Genomic DNA, 17,719 nt, shown 5'->3' on the forward strand with positions numbered 1-17,719 from the left:
CACTTCCGAAAAAGCATTTGAAATCCTCAAATCATTGGTTTTGTAGTGAAAGAGGATTGTAATGCAAGCTATAATATTATTTTTAGTAGCATTAAAAAGATACAAAAGAACTGCTCACAGGAAATTCTGAACTACACTTTCAATTTATTTGCAGTTATATCTGAACTGCATTGTTAAATGGCTTTAATGAAAGAAACCATACGCAACACGTTGCTAGTAATTTACATTTTATCATTTACTTGATTTATTTTTTAAACAATATGAAATATTTTCCTACTACAGCTTTAACCTTAATCCAAAACAAACTGCCTCCAAGATAAACTAGGGTCTACATCCCTGCTCCTAGAGAGTTATTGTTGGTGCAGGGTTTGTTCCAGTTCTAAATGACAATTGGATTAATCAGTTGGTTAATTGGGTAGTATTGTTGTGGGTTTCTGATCTCAGCTCACTGACCATTGAAAGCATCGGGGAATGGTACTTAATGTAAGTGTGTAATTCACTATATATATATAGTTTCATCTAGTGGACTATATTTTTTCAGTCAAAGCTATCTATAAGCCCTTCAGGTCTGTAGATGTGTGTATAGCAAACTAAAAGATAAATAGATAAATCAACAGTTGTTTTTTATACTGTACTTGTAACCTTTCTGTAAATGTAATATGATTAAAAATGCATATATACAGTAAATGTGTTTCTATATTGAAATGATATTTTCTGTATTAGCCACACTGTGGCTAAGGATCTGCGCCTGTGACTGGAAGGTTGCCGGTTCAAATCCCATGGCCGGCAGAGGAATCCTACTCTCTTGGGCCCCTGAGCAAGGCCCTTAACCCCAACTGCTCCAGGGGCGCTGTATAAATGGCTGACCCCAAGCTTCTCTCTCCCTGCCTGTGTGTCTCATGGAGAGCAAGCTGAGGTATGTGAAAAGACAAATTGCTAATGCAAGAAATTATATATGGCTAATAAAGTGATCTTATAAATGACATGGGAAAAATGTACTTGTGATCAATTGCAGGTGATGAGAAAATAAGGCCCCCAGCATAAGTTTCCTTTACTGATCAGATTGCTTAATTAATCAATAACTGGTATATGCTCCGAATCTTCAGACAAAGGTGGTTTAGTGAAGTGGTACCCAGCCCTGGTTCTGGGGGACTCTGTCTGCTGGTTTTCATTCCAGCTGAACTCTAATTATCAGTGCTAATTGTTTGATCTGTTTCCGTGTTCATCTGTTTCTGTACTTGGATCTTGCTGTCTTTAAACATCCTCCTTCAAATTTGTATTGTTTCCAATTACAAGAACATACATGTATTCTCAACTTGCATTTGAGAGTGTTTTCCTTGATCCTTTATGTGATCAATTTATGATGAACAGAGAGAAGTGGGAATGATAATGTATCAAATGCTGAGCATTTTGTTTCCTTTTCAGGAGGCCCGATTGGTTATCTTTCAAATAAACTGCCTGAATCAGGGCAGTTCTAAACCTCCTGAAATGAGTACAGGTTTGATGCCATTAATGAATTCCAATTAACTTTTTAGGACCTGAAAGCAATTTTAAAAATATGCCTCAAAAAGTCAATTGAAATCAATTAGTGATTAAGAACTTGTCAAGAACAAAAACCAGAAGAGTCAGTGGTCCCCAGTCCCCCCAGGACCAGGTCTGGAAACTACGGGGTGACCAATAAAATTTTCCATCTTGGGGCTTTCTGGGCCAATGTTAGGGACCCCGCTCTAAAGCCTTTACATTTGTAATTAATGCTTGCAATCATGCGGTTTTATGAAGTTTGCTTAGTGTCCTGTTTAAATGGAATACATCAGTTATACATAAATTTACATATGCGTAGATATATAAAATGTCTATGTGTCTATGTGTTACATGTTTAATTCATACATACATAATATATTTAACTCAGTGTTTTCCTTTTGGGAGTAAACCAGATTTTTTTAGTTCATTTCAATTTATAAGAATCAACCGAATGGAAATTTTTTTTAGTTTTTTTTTTTGGTCGGGCAGTTTTATGGCTACAAAAACAAAATTTGTGGTTTCGACGGTTGAGGTTTGATGCAAACGGCTGTGGAACCTTTTATGCAACCTGGCGTCCAGGAGACTAAAGAAAATATTTTGCTTTCCACCCTTTTGAGCCTTTTAGCCTCTGCTAAGGGAAAAGCGCGTGTTTGAAAACCGCACGGAGAAACTAAAAATCCACAAGGTCAAATGTCCTAAGTAGGCTGCATGCCAGTTTTATTCCATAAGCAGTTCACACACACGGACTGGCCACGGCCTCAGAAAAATAAAGGCTAACATGAGTGATCCATGAGAGCATAAGAGGGTATTTCAGAGGAGAAACACTGCAGATCGCCCAAGAAGATTAGGTGTGTGCTGTAAGGCTTGTGTAAATCTCCTCCTAATTGGTTGGGGAATTTGAAAATAAAATAATTTGTGAGGCCTCAGCTTATTATGGTTGCTCAGCTAATGCATAAACACAGTGTCTGTAGATCCCTATAAGTGCCATCAGTGATCAGATACGAGGCCCTGACCCTCAAGACTAACAGTGGCTCATTGTAGTGACATTAAGTAATAGGTGGTATAGTATGGCTGTGAAATCTAACTCTTGAGTTGAAAACCTATTGTTACAATTGAAACTGTGTATGCTTATTAAAGATTTTGTGAAGGTTGCAAATGGAGTTTTATTTGTGACTATCAGGTGTATTAATGAAAAAGACCTCCATACATTTCTAAGAAAAATGATAGATGCTTCATACAGTAGATATACAGTAGATGTTATCATTCATTGTTAAATGAATAATCAACAATATTGACATACAATTTTGTCCAACTGACATTTCATTTTGAATACTAAAATTAAAAGCATCTTGTGGTCTTCATTTGACTTGAAATCAAATGAAGACCACATGTTGGTCAATCAATGATGTCAGTGACTTTTATTTTGGTGCTCTTCACAGGTCAGTATAACCGATGCATGTACAGTAGTGACTTAGACTGCAGTTTTAAATTGTACAATTGTATGAAAGCAAAACAATGATGTGATAATATCTTATTTCTTAGTGCTAATTATGTTTGTTTTATAATATAATATGAAGAAAGGGCAAAATAAATACTGCCAATGCAAATGGAGCTATGGATTACTGTGCAACTAGTAAATACCAAAACAAATCAATACAATTAAACCTGTCTATGTGGGTAGAAAATTAAACAGCAGATGTTTAAGTGTTGATTTATGTCAAATAATAAATCAGATTATGGAGAAATGTATTGATTTAAAATAAAATGTCAGGTTGTAAGAAGATTTCTTTCCTTTGAAAAACAATGCAGAACATTAATCAAATATCAGTGTCAACAGCAGTTTAGATGTACTGTAGCATTATTCTGTTTCATTCTGTTTAATATTTTATTCACTAGGGAAGATGTTGTAAATGCTTTTAAGATACGTTTGATTGAACATGTACATTTTGGTAAGTTGTTTTCTTTATTTTATCCGTCTTCCAGCAAAACGGGGTATCTTAATTTTTACTCTGGGATTGTTCACATGAATAAATAGAGATCTGACTTTTTGTCTCAAATTCCTATAAAGTGACTAATCTGACCCAAAATTAGTGTGGCCAAGCTCTGTTCTCATACTTCACAGAATTGCTTTTGCTTGCATTTTTTATATTAAAACATCTTATCAGAGGAAAAGAAATTCACTACATTATATTGGCTATCAGAAGCAATAAGACAATATTACTGCACACTGTATATCTACAGAGTCATTAATTGTGGAGGATTTAACATAAATTCATGGATTAACAATCTCTCAGACTGGGAAATCAGCATTCCTTTCTTTGGCTGCTTGTTAGGCTGCTTGTTTTTTGTAGATGGTGATTTGATCTGTACATACAAAACAAGCAGAAGAAAGAGGCAAAGGCTTCAATAACTTAGCAAGAACACAGTGTGCAAAAGTCCACACTTAAGCCTGTGCTGGCTCTCATCACTAGAATTTTAAATTCTACTGACATCAGCCAGGGACTGGACGCAAATACACATACTAATACTGGAAAAGGAAAGGTTTTGTTTGACACGTAAAGGGTGTATGCCAGTGAGGGCTCTCCCCATTAAATACAGTACACGTAGACCTACAGCATGGTCAGTCTGGTATGAGGATGTGTACAATTAAAGATGCCTTATTCTAGAGAAAGGAAAAAGAAACTTGAACATTTTAACGCAGTGTTATTGCAGGTGCGTGTGGAAATCTCTGTAGTGATGATGTGAGCTCACCACAAAACAAGAAAAACAAGCCTACTGTACATTCCCCGCACATGGCAAGAAATCCGAAAACAGACACCCCAGTCAGATGCGATCCAGTACAATGTTATCAAACCAGCCAAGCCAGATAAGAAAATAATTTAAGAATCTTTTTAGTTTTACTCCTTTCTCAAAAGCTTTTGGTCAGGTTTAGTAGTTACTGTACCTATAGTATTATGCCTTGCATCTACATTTCTATAATTTTATAGGAATTTCAATATACACTGATAGCAGACATGTCAATGAGAGGCCTACACATTCTACAAACATCTATCCCAATTTAACTTCACTAGGAATAAATAATCACTAGGGTTAACCTCCTGGCCAGAGGATGAGGAGGCTGGTTTCCTACTGTATGTAGAGAGAGGAGTGACCAATGGGCAGCTGCAAAGGTGGAGGTGAGATGCAAATAGATGTATGTGAGGGAGAGAAGGGGATCATGTACAATATTTATAATGTTTTAGGTGAGGAAATGACTTCAGGAATGATAATGAATTACTGACAGCTGAGTCTGATTGAACTTGGCTGTTGTCATCCCTCCCAATCTTTCGTTATAAACACCATTTAGCATTTACTGATATTCTGATGGCATCACAGATGCCATTGTTCACACTTTTTCATCGCAGGTTTTAGCTGTTCCTAACCAAGGCAAAGCTTCTCAGTTAATTTTGTTCTCCTGGGCTTCATGCTTCACTCAGCTGCCTCTTCCAGTACCTAATCTGTAGCAAAGGCTTCAACATTCATACATGTCACTGTTGGTTTAATTAACAGAGAACTACAAGCAAACTATGTCTTACACTTTTAAAGGTCAACTAATGCGTAACACAGTGTTTATATAAACAATGCTCTTAACAATTAACAAATTGACAGTTAGTAAATTAATCTGGATTTCTTACACTGCCTGAAATGAAAATACTACCCCACTGGGTGAACGGTATAGATTTAGGGAGGTACTGTTGTACGGGCTAGTATAATAGGGCTTTACAAAAATACATGAAATATCGGCATTGAAAATTCATATACAAAATTTCTCTTTGTAGAGAGGGTTTAACTAAACTTAGAAGTTTGAAGTGAAATGTTTCTTATGTTTAAAACTCTTAATGATTAACACCAAATGTTTAAAATATGCTTTATTACGTAAATATATTATATACCCCCCTGGCTTTAGTTATCAATCTTAAAACTCAATCTTTAAAGGGAGTTGTTCCTGTTAATAATGATATATTACCATATTTTTGAGTACTTTGTGAATAATTTGATTTCTCTGTTGTGATCTTTGTGTTTTTTGTATTACAGTAATTCTGACAGGCTTTGGTATAAAATGTCTTTTAAAAATATAAGAGGCACTCCCACATGCCAACTTTAGCTTTCTCGTCTCTCGTTGCAGTCTGCCAGACCTCATAGTTTCATCTCACATGAATTGTTTGACCATGCCTACTGTTCTTCCTGAACATACTGTCATTAGAGTGACATCACCTCAATACACCAACAGGTACTTTGCTTCGTTGCTCCTAATGAAAACAGGAGCTGACCACGTACACAAAAGGAATGCTAGAGTCATTTCCTTGTGCATCATCAGCCAAAGCAACAGGATGCCACAGCTTTGTGTATGTGTTTCAGCATACAGTACCATCCAGACACTCATAATGTCACTTTACTTCTTCCCTTTAAACAGTGTTGAAAAAAATATAAATTAGAAATGAAACAGCTAATCCTTGGTTACAGATGTTCGTTCCTGTATTAAAGAATCTACAAATAATACAGAAGTCTCGTTTACAATTCTCGAAGTTCACATGAATGAATGTCCTTTCAAGAGAGCTTCAAAAAGTTTCAACAAAGTGTACATGCTCTCATTGTTGTGAGAAAAGTAGAAAAGGACAACAGTTACTTTGTGGTATGTTAAGTGGCTAAGAGACATACTGTAGAGGCTTAATTTTGTGGTCCTTAAAGCTTTGTCTCCAGAGCCTCTCATACCTAGTAAGCCAAAGATGTTTGATGGTCTTAAGCTAGCCCCTAGTGGACATCAATCTACATCACAAAACCCCTCAGGCTATTTAAAACATTTGGAAATCAGTCCTTATGCAGGATGTAGGCAGCATGTCAAAATTATTACCTGGATTCTGCAGAAATATATACCATAGTAGTCTTTCCATAGTAGTATTTTTATGTATGACATATTCATTCATTTTAAAGTGTGCAATCAGAAAATAAAGAACATTGCAAAAAATCCAAATGCTTTAATGTATGAATATGAAGACAAATCTACATTTAGGAAGACTCTTTATTATGTTTCAAAGGCCCTTCAAGGCTTTGATGGAGTGATGCTTAAACAAATATTGAACCTATTACTTAGTCGTGTATTGTTTTGCTGCTTAGTTTGCTAATGTTTCTCTTCTTTTTGTTTAAACACAGCTAAACATACAGCATACCGCCAGAAAACGAAACACAGTAACCTGTTCCGCTTACTTGATCCCTCTGGTGATGTGCTCGGTGAGATGGGCCAGGTACTGTGGCTCATTAACACCTTCACACATTGCAGGAGGATTCCAGACACAGGACAATGTTTTTGCAGCACATTCCTCATTACTATCCCATCGTAAACTTTCCAGCAGTGCCCTGTCTCTGATTATAGTGTCAGCTGTGACTCAGCTGTGAGAGCACTTTAGACTAAGACGCCCACTGACAAGCACATGGAAAAGTTGCACAACTTGGGGGAAGGGGGTGCATCGTGGACACAACACCATTAGCAAACCATTCAATGGCTCTGTACACTCTACTGAACTGGTAATAAAGTCTGCTCTAGTTACATCTCTTTGCTCCACAGTGTCATGCATGTGCTCACTGAGCAGAATCTCAAGTAATGACAAGTGCATGATACTGATTGCACCAGTTAAAAAGGTTATGGGCTCAAGTGGGACTACTTAAAATCACTGTAAATCCTGGAATGGCATAAGCCACACGTAATAGGATTTTTCTTTTCTTATCCCTGATGTGTGAAGAACAAAATCTTCAAGCAAATCAGCAAGTACTGTGATAATTTTTAATTCCTCTTAGCACAGTTGACCGTTTTTCTTTGTATCATCTCAAATGCACTTTAGTTGAAAAAGTACAGCCAAAAGTAAAATACAGTATTTGCAGTTGTGTCTGCAGTGACAGTTTCATAGAAAAATATGGACAGCAAATATAATGTGAACAAGGAAATGAAAGGTATGAAATACTGTTCATTACAAATCTGAGAAAGGTCTAAAAACTGAAATTCACATACAGTGCAGCTCTTTTTTAGTCATCACATTCTTTGTCCTGCACACAATGTCCTGTGATCTGCTTACTTTACTGGCATAAGAATGAACGAGTTAGTTAAGAATCTGAAAGAAAATCCTGAAAAGCAGTTAATTGTGTAATGTCTGTGTTGAGAAATAGTGTCTTAATCTAAAAATGCTCTTGATGAGTTGTTGTTCTGCTGGTTTTTATTGCATATGATCATAATACTCCAGTTCCCTTTTCAAGTGAGACAAAGATAAATATTTAACTTTTTCCATGGCCTGTGGCCGCAGTATCTCTGCAACCAGTTCTGTTCACAGGGAGTGAATCGTGGAAATGAAAGTGCGATGTGATCCATGGTACAGTACTGTATATGGTTTGCCCTAGACTGCAAGCAAATATGAGAACTAAGTTATTCCGTTGAGCTAATCATTAATGTATGGATTTTCTTTTCCATTTTTGAGACTCTAGCATATGTAAAATGAGTTTAAAAATGGCTGGACTTGAGGGGTGAAGTTTTATCCAATGTTTTTATTATACCTGCTTGTCTCATTTACTTTAATGTGGTCTGGGTGTTCCTCACCTCCACCTGTAACTCTGTCACTCTGTGGCAGATTCAAGAAAAAAGCCCTCTCATAATTATTTCGAGGCTTGTGGCATGGAACAGTGCTCATCTTTGTTCTCTCTTCTGTTGGGTGATCATAGGTGACGATTGCTCACAGGTCATGGAGGAAATAGTGACAGGAGGGGTGGAGGAAGTTAAAAAAGCATTTTAAAATCTTTTTCTTACATTTAAAGATACAAATCAATCTTGTTTGTAAAATGCAAAGTGAAATAGTTGTAGGAAACATGCGCACATAGTTTTAAGCTTCTCCCCAATGTCTTCATTCAACAAAAAAAAAGGAAAAATGTCCTGTCACGTATGTTTTCTTGGACAAAACTGTGTACATATCACATATGGTTTCTGTTTGAATTAAGAGAAAAGGTTGAGTATAAGTCTGCATATGTTTCTTTAACAAAAATTGTTCATCTAAGATTTATCTGAATCTAAGACACTTCCCAACTGCTGAGGAAAACAGCATGTAGCTGAACTTGTCTACACAGAAATATAAGTAAGGTATCTTAGTACTAAACAGTGTTTGTTGAAGCCACACATGTGACTTATGTTCAGTTTGTTTGTAAGGAAAAATGTATATTACAGTTGTTGGATATATAGTAAAGTATGTACTAACATTATTCATATCCAGAAATATTAGTAGATACCAAAGGCCTCTTTTACGCTTTGCAAACACACTTCACTGACAGGATTTAAGTACCAGTAAAGGCAATCTTTTTGTTTTCAGCTGCTTTCTGCAGGAGGGCATGTGAATGCTTCATTGCCCATAGGGTAATTAAACCAGCTCACAAAAGTGCATAAGAATGATTAGTTACTAATTGTGGTGCTTAGAAGCCAGAAACCAGCATGGAACACAGAAGGTGGCTGGAATTCAGCTGTGAATGTACCTCCAAGGTAGCACGGAGACCTTTTTCAATTTCATCGGCTGTCTAGACATGCCTAGAGGCTGCAAGGAGAACCAGTGGCAAAGGAGACAAGCTCCTGGGGACAGGAGCCTTAAATCAAGGACCGCAGGACACTTTCTTAATAAGAGTCTCCGCCAGCAGATTCCCAGCAGGGAGACGTGTTTCCAATTGATCTCACTCGAGCAGTCCATGTCTAATCACTGCCCTTCTTTACTGCTAGGGTTAAAGTAGCCAGAGGATCTCCCCAGGATCGCTTAGCCATGGCAGATAACTTTCTTTTGATTTTTTGCCCCCAATTACGTGGCCCGAGGCTTGTAATGTAAGAGCTGCAGGATTAGCAGGTCAGAGGTCCACTTTCTTGCTGGGAAGACCATTTCATCCCATATGGACTGATACGCTCATCCTACTGGAATTTGTGACCTGAAGTTGTGTCTTATATAACTGTTCATGGCTAACATTTTAAATGAGTTTTAAAGCTTTATATAAATATACACTGAGAGGCATCCTGTAATCTATTACTTCAGTTTAATGCCTCCCAGTGTGTACAGTATACTGTATATTAGATGTAAGCAATGAATAACAGATTATTTGAAGAATACATGCATGTTAAAGTCACATTTTAATGGATCTTTTATTAAATAGGAATTTAGATTTTTTTTAAATTTTAACAGAAGCTCAAAGTATGTTTTCTCTGTAGTTGCAGCGGCTTTCTATTCTAATCCTTTAAAGACTTTTATGCTATTGAACAGTGAATCATTATTTGATCCTCTAAATTCTTAAATAAATATGGTTTCCAAGTGATAAACTTGATGTTGCATGGAGTGCAACCGACTCTGATGGTCCAGGTGTCTTCAACCTGAGCCTGGGTCATGTGTTTAGCTTTTTCCCAATTCTTGTGACAGCTGCAAAATTGGAAAACTGCAATGGGTGGAGGATGGGCATCAATCAGCCAAGTTCCTGTTAGTGTTGTTGAAGCATTGCCTTACAGGGTATTTCCAGCCATAACACTGACAGATGTGCCACTTCTCCAATCCACTCTATCTCTCCTATCGGGCACCGTGGAGGTCGTGGCATGAAAATAAAATGTACAGTAGCAATAACAAGTGGGCATGTTGAAACAACTTGGACTTGGTTTACTGTGCAGTATGGATGTCTTAAGCACAAACCGAGAACTAAAAAACAGCTAATAATAATAATAATAATAATAATAATAATAATAATAATAATAATAATAATAGGGTTATGGTTAACACCTAACCCTAATCTTTTTTTTGGTCTCACCAATACAGATTTATTTTTCCACAACGTATTTGTTGTTTTTGTTGTCTACATTGCGTGCGGTTGTCTGTGGTACTGTGCATGTACCGAGATATCAGTGCGATTAAGAATTCCAATGTATGTGTACATATGGCAATAAACTACTCTACTCTAATGTATTAAGTATGCTATCTCTTTATATTTGTCAGCTGATATTATCATAATTGATGGTTTTACAATTTATATTTTTGGAGAAAATATTTACTAAGGAACTGTCAGCTTTTTGATTAAAATGTATTTATAGTGGTGCAGAGTACAGTATGTATGCTCTTAGTCCACAAGACAGGGCCTTACCTTAAAAATGTTTAAAAAAGAAAGAGGGAAGAAAAATAACTTTTAATAGTTTATGTTTCCTGAGAATCACATCGGTGTTCATTCTGAGACAGCAAGCATTCAACGACATGACTGCCAATAAATCAATGTACAAAAACGGAACGGTGGTGGAGGAATATTGTGGAGTTTCTGAAACTTGTTAAAATACTTATATACCTCTCTACAACACACATGGTGCTGTCAGGAAAACAGTGCCCTCCCGTCGGCCATTAATTCCTTGTTTAAATGGTCTGTGTCCCTCACTGGCAAGCTATGAGGTGAAGATGTATAGACTGTGGATCTGACTTCTCCCCAGCAACTGTACCAACACAAAGGTGGTTGCCACTACAGAGTGTGTGGAGTAGGTTGTTAGTATAAGTGTACTGTTCCGTTTACAAAAGGAGTAAGGAGATCTAATGCTGCAGATGCTGTAGTTTGACTGCTAGGTGTTCTGAAGGTATTTGGAGGAAATATCCTATAAGATAAGAGTCCAACAATTAGAATTTTTAATACTTTGCTTTGCCCACATATAATCCTGTGTCAGGACACGTAGTCACAGTCCCAACACATGTACATTTTGTAAGCCAAAAGGAACATTTAGAACACATCTGTGTCTAAAAAATAGCTCAGTAAGCAGCATGGTATTATTGGCTGTTTGAATGTTAACTTGGATTGCTGACTGGAAGACACGTTTTGTGCAAAAATGGCAATAATTTTCCTTCTGTCAACCTCTACCCAACTTAGGACAACAAACTCTCTGACCACATTGACTTCATCTGTGGGCCACCTTGGAGCTTCTCTTGAGAAAGCGAGGAATTTCATACTTTCAAAGGGTATTTTCAGCAAACTGGACTTCAAGAGAGGCAACACCAGAAAGCGTATAAAGTGGAGGTTCTTATCGTGGTCCAGATGCACAAATGTTCCCTGAAGCACACTTAGTAGGGTACTGTAAACAATTTTCCTGCATTCACAGTTTAAATGTCCCAGTACCACCTACTGTAGACAGTATCTTCCCTTTGCAAATAAACAGACTTGGCTTGAGATGCTGGTCTTGTGGCTGACCGAACGAGCCCTTTGGTTTGGATCTATAGCTGCCAGTGAAGTGGGATGCAGTGGCTTTTATCAGCAGCCAAGGTTTCATCAACCTAGATGTGGGCCTGAAATAAGAAGGTGAAAGTGGGGTGGCTAAGTGCCCAATTGAGATGTAAATCCAGTTGGCGTAGAAAACATGGCTGAATTAGAACTAAAATCAGGCACTTGGTCACCTCAATGTCCATGAATAAGGCTATTGAAAGTTGTGGCGTCAAGTTTGGCACAGAACTCAAAATGAAATGATGGTCAACTTCAGGACCACAGAGCAAAACAGAGAAGCACAGTTTTAGAAAACATGTTTTTTATTCAACCTTTCACACAGCTCATTTAGTTTTAAGACTGGTATAGGATAAGGATTTTAGAAAATGCCTTTTTTCTCATCTTTTAATTCAGCTCATAGAGTTAATTTTAAGAATATGCACTTAAAAAGGAAGGTGTCGCAGAGCTCCCTCACATGATGAGTTCTGTGAAGTGGTTTTTAATTGTTATCATTTGTTTGTCACAGATTTTTCTTCTTCTCCCATTTGAAAGAACGGGGGGCTTTTATTTGTGGTACATCTGTGATCCGTTTAGTTTTTTTTAAAATAAACTCATCCTGTTTTCAAAATTATCCCACAATCTAAGACATAACAGATAGACTTTGACTAGTGGCTGCATTTGCCTTTTAGACACAGAGCTATAGAAAGGAAATAATTGTCTGTATTTTGAAAGCTGGTTAAGATTGATCCGGTAGTCTGTGGACTCTGAAGTATTTTTCTGCCAACTTTATTTGATTGTCAAATGTGATTCCAGACTTTGAAGGCTCACTTACATGGTTTTGAAATAATTTGTGCCACAGCAATGTCAGTGATTCTCAGAAATATCTGCAGCTAGGGTACAAGATATTGAACTGATGGAGCCACTTCCTTTGGGAATGCAGAAGTCTATTCTTTTAAAAAAGAAAAAAACACCATAAAACAAATAACAATAAAGCATTCCTTTGCCATTACCAGACCCAAACAATTTTTAACTTTAAGTGAATTTTGTATTGCATTCATTATGTTTACAGTAAAGCTAAATGCAAGTACAGGATGGTTAAATAATAACAATCTTGACCCCTTATCTGAAGAAGTAGCTTACTGATAATGAATGGGTTAACAGTTCAAGCAGCATTTACAGATACGATGTACTGTGGTCAGCATTGCTGCCTCCCAGTACTGAGGCCCTGGGTTCAATTCCTTGGGGTCTATCATCACGGAGTTTGCATGTTCCCCCGTGTTCATGTGGGTTTCCTCTGGGTGCTCCAGTTTCCTCCTACAGTCTAAAGACAAACTGGTAGGTTAATTTGCTTTTGGGAAAAAAGTGGCGCTGGTGCGAGTGAGTACGCACTCCTCAATGGACTAGCGTCCCGTGGAGAGTGTATCCTGCCCTGCTCCATCTCTGTTTTTGTTGCTTCCCTAAGTTGGATAAAGTGGTTTATAAAATAGATAGATAGTAAGATCACTTTATTAGCCATATACCATTTCTTGCATTAGGAATTTGTCGAGATGGATGAAAACTGAGATGAGTTATTATCAAAGATCAAGCACACAAGCACAAACTACAGAGGAACCTAAAAGGACTCGCATAGTATAAAATATGTGAAAAATAAAAAGCATGGCCATAACTGTTTTTTATTTCTGAATTGTATTTTGTTTATATCGTGAGCATCTTCCCCTTGTTTGTGAAATGTTGTTTAAAATGTTGATGAAAAAATAGGACGAATTAGTGATATCGGAATCTTAATCAATGTGTTTAATTTTTAAATCTGCAGTTTCATTTTTCAAAATTCTAGAATATAGAAAAGAAAAAAGATCATATGTTTACGGTATCTTTAGCACCAAAATCAGGAGTAATATTGCTGCTTTATGTCTTGAATTATTTCACTTTCATTACCTGGTCAAATGTTTCAGTCATTTATTATCAAATTCTAATTTTAAAAATATCCAATACACGTCTTGCTGAGAGAGATTATAAATTTGATCCCCTCAGGATAAACAGTCCCTTTAGTTCCTCATTCCCAAGGAGATTACAATGAAGATGTATTTAATGGTTAACATCTCCAGTAACCCCCTGCTGGTACTGGGGTCACCTGCCGGAGGGGGGGCAACAGTTCTTTGGGCTACACTTAGGCAAATTCACCATCGCTTAGGGCAGTATACTCCACTGACCTGCTGTTCGCTTTACTGACGCATAGGAAAACCAGCCATGAGAAATGCACAACTTCTTTCATTCCCTTTCCAATGTGCTCCCTCACCATGGTCAGTTGTATGTTATATGCAGGCCCAATTGTGTTTTGTTGAAGTTCTTTCCAGCTTATGCCCTGCTAAGCTTTGGTATAGTTCCAGTATAAAACATCCGTGTCAGTAAATTCATATTCTTCTATTTTTATTTTTTATTTTTATTTATTTTAATTTTTATTTTTATTTTTCAGTTGTAACAGTACGACAAGGCAAGCTTATTCTATATTAGGTTAAAGACATATTGTGGAAAGGTGTATTTGACATATTGTACTGTACAGCTTTTAACAGAAGGCCTCCAGATCTCTTTGAGTTGTTATGGATGATAACAGTACAGTACAGTAAGGGCATTTTTATTCGAAAGTGAGAGCGTTTAAGCCAGTTTGATAAATGAGTGCAAATCCTCAAATTAATTTTTTAATCTAAGGTCATCTATGAAGTTACCTCATAAAGGCAGAAGAAACACTACTGTTCACTCACTCCAGAGAGTGATGTAAAGTGACAGCAATCATGTTCTTGTTTTCTATTTATCATACAGGTAACAGCTGTGCTTCTGCATTAGCTGCTGTATGCACTACAACATTGGTTCCAAACATGCCTTGTTGCTGCTGGTACATTATATGTAAAGAGCAGAAGGCATTTCCAGTTTGGCAGTACTCTGAAGATATAATGCCATCCACATGTCTTGGCAGAAATCAGTGTTTGCAATTTGTGGATCCAAGTGAATCTGAGAGAATAAGAAACATTTAAGAGATCATTGTCTCCAACTTTGAATTTTTCCATAAAGCAAGAAGACAGAAACAAAGCAGAGAAGAGAAAATGAGAGAACAATGAACTAGGTGTTTCCCGTTACCAAGGCTTCATCAGGACAATAAAAGACAGCAATATTTGTAAAACTTTAGATCTCAAAATTAATATTACTGTGTTGAAAGATGTGTGTAACTGGTCTCCTGACACATACATACTGTGTAGCCGCAGTATTAGCAGGTTTAACGCAACGTGTAAATCATTTGGGTTTTGGTGAGTGTTGCGAACACTTAGGAAATAACTGTAACTTCAAGAGCAGTGCTCTGTCAAAATTGTACTAGGAAGCGCTGTTTGGCAGAGTGTAAATTCAGACTTCAGAATGTAGTCAAAGCATGGAGGTGTCATCATCAACTAATTTAGTGGTCTGTCACTCCAGAGGCCTCAGCTCAGATTTCAACATGGACAAAGTGAGCTTAGTGGTTTCACTATAGCCAGGAATGGAGACAGTGCTGCATTAATTTTCTTTTAAAAGAAAATACAGTACATTTCCTCTTTTGACTTTGTCCATTTCCCAATTGTTGCAAAAAGATGTAGGCCTATATCTAATCCAGACTACTTTTTTGTTGCCTTTAGACCTTATGCTGCAAATGAATATCTAGTACTGCGTTATCGGAATTTTCCAAATCTCTGAACGGTCTAATATCTGAAATTAAAAATATTTTATGCATAATTCAAGATACAACAAATGAGCATTGATGCCGATCTGTTAAGTTTTTAAGGAATATGGTGAGACGTAAAGAAGAGTTATTACAACGCAGTCCACCACTTCTTTCCTTAGATGAACTTTTGTACGTTCCAAGGTTTGGGTTATATACTGTAGTTCATTGGGACATGTGTAGTAATATATCGCATGCCATGGATACAAATTCCAGAGAAAAAAATGATATATCGTGCACCCATGTTCGCTAAATCTGTGGGTTTTTTTCTTTGTTTTTCTGCTACAGTCGTTTGCATTTTCTCAGAAATGTCCTTTCACTGAGAATGTGTTCATCTGAAATTGCAGATTTTCTGAATGTGTGCAGCAGGGAAACAAAATCAGCTGGAACAAAGATTCTCTTCAGTCCGGCTGACTGCGCTCTGGAATCCAATCCTTCAATGGCAGCGGCCCCTTAGACAGAAGCAGTGTGGTATACAGCAGCAGTCCTTCAGACAGAAGCAGTGTGGTATACAGCAGCAGCCCCTTAGACAGAAGCAGTGTAATGTTTTAAGGTGTAACAATCACAGAAACACCTACAGTAGGACAGACATCGATGAAGCATGGGATTCTTACAGCCAGACAAAGCTTGAAAAGAAGGCAGCAGGCCTGATGAGGGCGTAATGGAGGGAGTGGAGTGGGCAGCAGTGACTATCACTGGGAGTCGCAAATAAAAATATCTGTGCTGCTGCTTGGCAAGTAGAAGCAGCCGGAGAAAAGGCTTCGTGCCATGGGGTGGTAATTAGGGCTGTGCTGCAGGGGAGTCTTCTCTACCACAGACTCCTGGAGGCCACTCTGAAGCTGTGGGACTCAAAGACTGTTGACCCCATGGGGGTCTGTGTGGTGTTGTCTGCTGCTGGCAATAATGTTAATGAGCAGTCAGCTAATGAAAGAAAATTGCTTAATTGTGTTGGGTTCCCCCAAAAGTAACCACATACTGTAGTTAGCAGGAGACAATGCCGTTCACTGCAGATTTTGGTAATCCTTCCGTAATTACAGTATCTGCTCCATGGAGTACTAAAATATGAGAGAATGTGGAAGAAACTGCACACACCTCCTAAAAATCCAACGCAGAATGCATGCAAGTAGTTAGCAAAAGAAAACACAATGTTTTTGAGAGACTGTATTCATATAACTGAGTAAACTACAGCAATATTCAGACAAGGGGCATTTTAACTCTTAAGAAATGGTCCAGTACAAGAGCTCTAGACCTTGTTTTAATGTACTGTATAATAGTAGAGAGAGATATGGTACAATATTCTACAGCTTTACATTTCACTAGTACTATATATGAGAGTCTTTAAATGTTTGTGGTCAGATGCATTATGGTAGAATTTTCTTGCAGAGATCAGATATATCATGCAGAAAATGACAAAAATATGACAAATGTTTCTAACAAAATGTATCATTTAGTAGACATACTTATGCAAGGTGACTTACAAAGTTTAGATGAAGTGTACAAACAAATGTGCTTATTATTAAGTTGGAATTAAATTAATTATCGAGTACCTGTACAATGCCCATGCTTATTTATTAGTATTATCCATATAGAGCTTGGCACTAGATCCTTTTGTCCCTATCCAGATTGACCATATTTAATAGCACACATGTTAAAATACAATTGTTTTTCCATGCCTTTATGCTACTGCCCGACTTTTTTACATGCCAGTACAGCTTTTATTCTTGGCCCCCCTTCCCCCCTAAAAAGGAGAAGACCAACCAAGCCCCCAACTTTGCTAGGGGGCCGTGTTTAGCTTCTGACAGGAAGCTAATGGTTTTAATTGTGCAGTGCATGCATAATTAACTAGCTCACACAATGTGTACAGGATGTGTTGGGAGTGGGTCCAGTGAACACCTGTGGTAAACAAAGATTTCCTTTGCGATGGATGCTACTAGTACCCATTGTCGCCATGCCCTGCCATTCCCAGCTGCGACGCATTCAGCCTCGCATTCATCTCTCCGAATTTGGAGCTTCAGACGAGGCCAAAAAGTGACACTGTCCCTATAAAGAGGTCTTTATTTGATTATTAATGATAGCTAGCAAGCTGTGGACAAATGTGTGGAAATGAGTTTATTATTAGACCTCCAGCCTTGGCCTGAGATGGGTTTTGTTTTAATACAAGGATGCACATTCCACTGCCGAAACCAAGTGGTTGTG

General features: G+C 37.6%; 1 long non-coding RNA gene across 2 annotated transcripts in view; it reads left to right on the forward strand.

Annotated features, from left to right (window-relative positions):
• The window catches only part of LOC148652696 (uncharacterized), a 149,072-nt gene that overhangs the window by 48,698 nt on the left and 82,655 nt on the right, over nucleotides 1-17,719 (forward strand). For both annotated transcript variants that reach the window (XR_015925403.1, XR_015925402.1), the window contains one exon: nucleotides 724-916. This is a non-coding gene — a long non-coding RNA (uncharacterized LOC148652696). The remainder of the gene's footprint in view (nucleotides 1-723; nucleotides 917-17,719) is intronic.

This window comes from Lepisosteus platostomus, chromosome 11, assembly GCF_059453375.1.
Source record: "Lepisosteus platostomus isolate fLepPlt1 chromosome 11, fLepPlt1.hap1, whole genome shotgun sequence".
In the NCBI taxonomy this organism is placed as follows: Eukaryota; Metazoa; Chordata; class Actinopteri; order Semionotiformes; family Lepisosteidae; genus Lepisosteus; species Lepisosteus platostomus.